Source organism: Pinus tabuliformis, chromosome 7, assembly GCF_031772625.1.
Source record: "Pinus tabuliformis cultivar Carrire ecotype Pingquan chromosome 7, CPIR1, whole genome shotgun sequence".
Taxonomy (NCBI): Eukaryota; Viridiplantae; Streptophyta; class Pinopsida; order Pinales; family Pinaceae; genus Pinus; species Pinus tabuliformis.
In genome coordinates this window covers 288,637,770-288,645,965 of record NC_142293.1, presented here as the reverse complement: position 1 = coordinate 288,645,965, position 8,196 = coordinate 288,637,770, and positions in this window count along the sequence as shown.

The window sequence follows — 8,196 nt, the reverse complement described above, 5'->3', positions numbered from 1 at the left end:
TGTTCAATATGAAAACACATATGATTTAGTATTTAGTGGGTAAAACATATTTGTTGAATGCACGAGTTGGTCACTCTCAAATGGGTTTGGCCTAGCAGTTGGTATGTACTTGCAACGGATGTAGTGCCCCCAGGTAAATTGCAATGACAATGCTCACATATATAACCTAGAATTGGTTTGCTAAAATGGTTAGTGAGTTGTCATTTGACATTGATAAAGTGGACCTTGTAAATAATAGCAGCGGTGAGTTACAAATTGATCTGATATGCTGTTAGTGATGACAAGGTTGTCAAGGTTTTCAAAATTACTATAAGATAAGATAATATAAGATAATTATATTTATGTCCAACTAATGACTACAAAGTAGGTCAAATGGACTTTTGAATACAATGATGTCCATACAAAGCAGGAGAACCAAATGGTCTCCTAAAAACCAATACAATGCATGAAGTAAATCAACATCTGGCCCTTGTGGAGAAGATTCAGGAGCTAATAAGTTTGAGGATCAAACCCATCTCTCCTAACACCCGAGGCTGAATGAAGAGCATTGAAGAAACTCAACAAAGTCTGTTGGCCCGATGAAGAGCTGGTGGAAAGTGCGGACTGTCCACTAAATCGTCGCCATGGGGGGTTCATGTGCTGCTGAGGTCTGGAGTACCTAGTCCATCTCTCAGGAACGGATTTGCGGCTGAGATCTCATGTGGTGGGTAGAGGTCCCACACTTCCTGACTAATCTAGAGTCTAGATACGTATTGGTATCAATCTGTCTCTTGGTGTCCCTTTCTAAAGGTACCCTGAAAAATATCGTGATCCTCTGTGTGGGGTCTGGATTGATGGGAGGCTGAAGAATATGCGCTCGAAACCTGAAAGCCTCCTAGATATATAGGGACAAACATCTCTGGTCGGGATACCTGAAAAAGTTGGTGAGGGTCTGAGAATCTCTAAACAAGCAATGAAACCTTCCTCTGATCTCGTAGTAGACAGGGCATCCAAGAATAAGTGCACCTCAGTATCCACTTCCTATAGATGACATACCTGGCAGATTCTGCCTGGTCTATCCACCCAGTGGTCTGTCTCTACCCGAAGTCTATGAGAACCTACTCTGAACTGGCCTAGAGGAATGCGAAGAGCATGCATCTAATGGTGAAAATTATATTGGGGTCGAACAATGAGCCCATCTCTCAACTCCAAGAACTGCTCAACGTAGTAGGCCATCTTTGGGCGCAACCCTCTCCGAGTATTGACGATATTGTTGAAATGCGCCTAGCAAGATTTAGTAATAGGGAGTAAATTTCAATTATAGGCTAATTATAGGCTAGGCAAGCAATTTGAAACATGCTTGGTGGCTGTGTTGATGGAATCATCCAATTGAAATTTCCAGAAAAGTGCACCATGTGTTAAATATGAAAACACATCTGATTTAGTGCTTAGTGGGTGATACATCTTTATTAAATGCACTAGTTGTTCAGTTTGAAATGGGTTTGGCCTAGCAGTTGGTGTGTACTTGCAACGGGTGTAGTGCCCTAGGTAAATAACATTGACAGTGCTCACATTTATAACCTAGAAATGGTTTGCTAAAAAGGTTAGTGAGTTGTCATTTGACATTGATAAAGTGGACCTTGCAAATAATAACAGCATTGAGTTGCATATTCATCTGATATGTTGTTAGTGATGGCAGGGTTATTAAGGCTGTCAAATACTATACAATGTATCTGCCTTTGCTGCAATTTACATTAGCTGAATGGTCTGTCTGAAGTGGTCTTGAGGAATTGTTTTATGGAACTTAGTGTTAGAATTTGCTTCCAATAGTCGCAATTTCTAATTTAGGTAAAATAGATGGACTTATTGTAATAGCAACTACTAGTATAGAACTTACCAACGTTGATATAAATACTATGAAGCACTGTTATGGGTGTGAATTGATGGGGGATCTACTCATGGTTTGCTCTAGTGGTTGAGTTGCTAATGCTAAATTGCTTATGGGAAGTTTAAGGTACAATTAAACAGTGGATTAAATTAGCTGTCAACTGCATTCAGTAATTTTGTACCATGTGACAAACTTTAACAATCTGCAATGATCCTCACTCTGGATTTCATATGGGTGCTAGAGGTTGTTTGAGAAATTGACGACTTTTCATGATGTCATATAATTAGTTTATCTAGACTCGCTATAATAGGACATAAGACCATATGTGCATTGACTTGGAAACATGACATCTGGTTGTCTTAAAACTTAACATGGGAACTTGCCTCACTGGGATTGATGTTATCGCATTGAACATCGTCTGACTGTATGAACACTATGTATTTCAGAGGCTATGTGGTAAACTAATTTACAACAACAGCATGAGATTATGGAAGTAGAGTTCAAACCTTATCCAGACAGGCCTGCTGAATTTGACTATACTTTGTGGCTGTGGCAAAAGGTGTTGGTTTAACCATCCTCCAATTTAGAAACCCTCTGCTTCTTTTGCTATATTCCTAAAATTTTTGGACTAGGGTCACTTCCTAATCAGTTGCTTGCACATATGAAGCTCGAATGACAGTACCTAATGCTTAAAATGGAAACCACACATTGGATCTACTTCTCACAGTCTGTTAAGATCAATTAGTTTAAGTTCCTTTGCATGGCTGATTTGAAGTGCTACCTCTAAGCTTCCATTCTGACTAGAATACTGAAATTTGTTGTTGTCACCACTTGTAAATGTGTCATGCTGTTAATAATAGTCTTTGCTGGAAGTGAGAACTGTGGAATTCATCTACTGCATATTGCACAAGAATTATGATTTGCAATCCCATGTTATTGCCTTTTGATGCAGGAGCATTCAGCTCAGCAATTTCATTATATTCTAGTTAACTTAGGGGGTCTTGTGTTTTCAAGGAAGTTGGATTCCTATGTATCAAATTAATGTAATTATTAATGTTTTGAGTGATTGGAATAGGAATTAATTAGATATTGTGAGGATATTTGTAAATGCTCTCGAATGTAGGAGAACATGAGTGATGATGAGTGATTAGTGAGGATTGAGAGATTTGGAAATCAATTGTAAATCTTAGATTAGAAATTGGTTTCATGGTTTGTGGAACTAGAGAGGATTCTTAGGGATTAGTGGAGTCAAAAGTGGACTTAGAGGATATTCGGGATTTAGTTCAGCAGATTAAGGATCTGAACCAGAATTGGTTAACAGAACCTTTTGTATAAATGTAAGCCAAAAAGGCATAGAGTCAGTTAGTTAGTCAGTCAGTTAGTTAGAGTGAGAATTAGAGTTTAGAGATTAGATAGGGTTGACTGTAAGCCTACGGGCAGGAAAGGAAAGGCCACTGATATAGAAGATCAGGCCGAGAAAGAAAGTCTTGTGTAAATGTTTGTTTATTAATACAGATAGCTCAATTTCTGAGTATGAGTGGATTGTATTGAGTAATCGAATGATAAATTGTGTGTGAATTAGAGTAATTTTGTGTAACATAGGTTTGCATGTGTGCAGAATCAGAGAAGAAGACAGAGAAGAGTGTTACGGGTTTACACACATATAGTATTGGAAAAAACCTTCAATGTTACAACAAAGGTATAGCTATAAGGTTTCCTAAAACCTAAGGATTTATGAAGGAAGCGTAAAGGCACGAAGAAATGAAGTAACAAGGCGGAGATCGAGATTAGAACAAGTGAAGACTAGAAGGAGAGAACAAATACCAGGCGGAAAGTTGATCGAATGGGCTATTACACAGTAAGAAACAAAAGAACGTAACAGTGCACAGGAACCGTTGGATCAGTCAGATCATCGGATGAGATTGTGTGAGATAGACACCTAAGATTAAGTCACGCAAGATAAATTCAAGAAGATGAATGGCAGAGATTAAAACCACGTGCAGAATAGTGGAGCGGTTTTCATGGGTGGTAAGCATTTTCTCGCGCGCCCTAAAAGCTATAAGTGGTATGCTACAAATTCACGCGATTACCCTTAGCGGGTGACACGTAGCACGAGAAAACTACTTTTCTCACGCACTCTCGACCTGATATCGGTCGTGCACGATTTCACGCGAGATTGCGCGATAGCCGTTGGATTGAGTGGGATTGATCAACGGTGGAGATCGGCCAAGCTAGTTGGTGATCGGGTGATGCGATAACCGTCGGATTAAGGAATGAGATCGATGGCGGAGGTTGAATGCGCTAAAGAGAGCATCGATATACGTGCAAAGGTTTGTGGAATGGCGGAAAGGTAAGGTTTAAGTGTGGTTATGAAATATTTCTATTATATGGGAATTATAATAGAAATGAGCAGAATAAATGTATTACGGTTAATGTCGGGATTAATTAATGAAGGTCTAAGTCTGAGTTTTAGCCAAGGTCCAAAGATTATGGAAGGATTTATAAGATTCCGCTCAAAGGTCTATAAAGTTTAGACTTGGGATAGTTAAATGAAATGTTTCTGCATGGAATTTATTGAAGGAGAATTAAACCTTGACTTGTGAAGGTTTTACCAAGTAAGGAATTTTGGAATTCCTGGGATGTATGTGACATGCATTATACATGCATACTGTGGCTATGTGCGGCTTAGGCTGCATCACCTTTTCAGCCCTTAGTGGTGTGGCTTGGGGAACTTTTCCTCCAATAGCTTAGGGATCTCAAAAATAGTGTACCTTTATTTATAATATTATTTGGGACAAAAATATGAAATTTCGTGTTTGCATAATGTGAAATGCCAGGCTGCAGCATCGCATCTGCAAGAACTAAAGGTAAGTGTCCTTCAAGAATAATGGACATGAATGACAGGAACTGATCTGTTTTCTAGATTGAAAATGAGAACTAATCTTGCTTGCTAAATTTTACAGTTCTTTTCAGAATATATTCTGTTTGTATGGAGAATATTTTATAGTCGAAATAATTGTTTGAAAAACATAAAAGACCCTATATTTTCTATCAGATTTTGATCGTTTCTATCATATTTTGTTATCTACACTTACATAACATGGTTAAAGATTTTTTTGACAAGGTTACAATGAAATTCATCCAGTCTTATCTACACAAGTTGGGGAATTCGACCATTATAAAGAGCTTCATAATGTCTGTCAAATTCATGGCAACCCCGGTTACAACTCTCAGCAAGAAATTACCTGTTGCTTAGTCAATCAATGCCATGGATCCTGAACAAACAATGTTAGCTTGGCTTATGCACCCAGTTGACAGGATAAGGCACCTCAATCACATTTAAACCAGTAGACTCTGTCAACTTCGCAAAAAAGTAAAAGGCCACTTTTGTTCTTGAAGTGGAACACTATGAATCTATTCCTACATTTTCAACACCAGAAGGCTATTGACTAGCTTCTGATGTAGAAGATTGTTCTAGACAATTTCCTCTAGCAGATTCAATTGTTAATTCTAAAGATACTCTAATTTAAGTGTCCCATGAAATTTTCAAATTTGCAACTTAGTCCAAACCTACAGATAGCATAATGAATGAAGAAGTTGCATGCTAGGCCCTCCCGGTTAATCCTATGATCCACAAAGAGATTCAGAATAGAGGAAAGGATAGTACAATGTTATGGGCAACAAATGCAACATAAAATGACAAAAGTCGGGAATTGCACCATAAAAAATAATAATGTGATTCTGGTGGATATATTCCAAAATTGAGCAAAAGCATTTAATTGTTCAGTCCAACATCAAGCTAGGTTGATGATATAAACATATGTAGCAAGATAAGAATTAAAAGTTCTAGTTTTACCTTCGAATTATGTCTCAAAGAGGTATCTTCATTTGAGGGATTCAGGTCCTCATACAGCTCGAATCATTCTTCCTAAGACATGAAATTAACCTATTTTGCGCTGAAGTGCCTCCAGAAAGCATTTCTCCCTTCTAATAGTAAGTTAAAGTTGCTTATCAAAGTAAATATGCATCATTGAGAAGTGCCCAATTATGGTGAAATCTTATAATATATTTTTGTGGTTTAAACTTTAGTCTGACTATGAATGTTACAAGGAGGTTAAACATCAAAAGGCAGTGACCTTATGCATTATAAATTAGAGCTACTTCCAAGCTGTAGACAAAAATGCACTCTGCATTTTATATCTCAAACACGTTTCAACAGTGCATACAAAAGTACTTTTTAATGTGCCACTCAGACTCTTATCATGGAGGAATGAATATTTAAGTAGAAGAAAAGAAATAAAAAGTAAAACTGTTACACTTCAACCATAGAAAATGCATACACACAAAGGATGCCATGCAACAAGGTAACATTTAAAGCAGACCAAGCATTGTCAACATCAAAGAAAGATTAGGTGAATGATATACTTCAAATTCTATTAAGAAAAAATAAAGCAGAACCAGATGGAAGAAACAAGAAAAATTGCAGGTCATAAGGGTAGACCAAGAGGATCGAGGACACAAATTTCATGTGAGAATGATCCTCTTCTTAAAATGATGGTGTGTACATGTCATGACAAATTTCCCATCAGTGTCTTGATGTAGAACATACATGTTGGTTGACCAGACCTTTAATGGAACATATTTCCCCTCGACATTATGAGGTTCTTCATAATAGTCAAATTCCCCGACTTGTGTAGATAATACTGGATGAATCTCATTGTAATTTGTAACTAGTTACTAGAAATCCCATTAGCCTTTTTTCTTGTGGTGTAATTGAGATGCTCTTTCCATGTTGATTTGGGCAAACATTTTCTGTTTGTGTCTCTCAGGTGAGCTTCTTAAACCCCTGGACCCTTGATAACTATTCATTTTACCTCAAGCAATGATTACGTTGTAATGCCAGCTTCTATTCGCTGTTGAGCATTGCCCCTTTCTGCCTTCTGTTTCTACTAGATTTAGTTTAGTATATTTTGGTACTTGTCAATTTTTGTTTACTGTTCAGTATTGTCCTTTCACTATGTTCATCTTCAGTATTTAGTGTTTGTACATTACATTGAGAAACCATTATCCTATGAAAGTTATGCTTGTCTTAATTTAGAAAATTTCATTTCTTGTTGGTGCTCTAGTTGCTCTGAATGCCCATGATCTTATTGTACATTGACACCATTGGCCCTTCCTCCGATTCCATTTTGTGCTCAAGCCTTGTAAGTTAACCCCTCTATTTACTTGCGATCATCCTTCCTTTGAGCTATGGATTTATACAATTTATGTGCTACTACATTTATACAATTTGTGAAATGCACCTAGAAATTATTAAGGCCCTGCGGGTCTTTCCATATCCACAATATTAGATGTAATTCATTAGCTCGTTCATCGTGTTTTTATGCTTAAGCCTTGAGTCAATGCAACCTAGTTGGCAACGTAGGCACACTAATTGGAAGCATTAAATCTTCATATTTGCTATTGGGTCGAGGTAATCTTCATTGGCTCATGTTGTTGACCAATGATGTATATGAAGAACTGATCTGGATTTGGGAAGTTGACGAATCGTTGGTTATGGCTTCGAATGACATGTCTTCCATTATGTGAAGCACCAGGTTCAATATTTTTGACAATGGTTGTTTTGAAGCATTGAATTGGATTGAGAGCAATAGAACCAATTTTTATTTTAAAGACAACTTGCTAGATTCTCTTCTCTCCAGTGCAAGCTTGAGAGGAGCTTGATCAAACATTTAAAAATATTTGACATCTGAATGTGAGCTATCGATTTTAAATGTACACTATTTTCTTTATTTGGATGCTTACAAATAAGAAAATTTCCTCGGAATTGGCTACCATTAATTGGAATTAGGATTTAATATTTTCAAATTTTGGATTTTTTTTGGTGAAATCTTTGATGCAACAACTTACTATCATCAATGTTGGATTAATAATATTTCAATAAAACTTAGGGACAATGTTTTTTTGGCAAATGAGTTTGTGCATAATGCTATCTTCCTCTATCTTATACATTGATCTACCTTTTGTCATCAATGCCCTATATTAATGCACTAAATAACTTTGTGACAACATTTCTTTCGCAAACGAGTTTGTGCACAATGCAATCTTTTCATATTCTATATTTTCATGACAATAAGATTTGTGAACATAGAACGTGTGTTTTTTGGTAAAATATACTATCAAGGTAGGCTTGAAAAACTTGGGTCAACTCTTTGTTGATAAATATTATATATGAAAGCATCCACCTACATGTAAAATTAAAAGGGAATTTGTGATGAAGCAACTACCTCAACAAGAATGTAGAAGCTTAAAAAAACAAGTGCAATCAT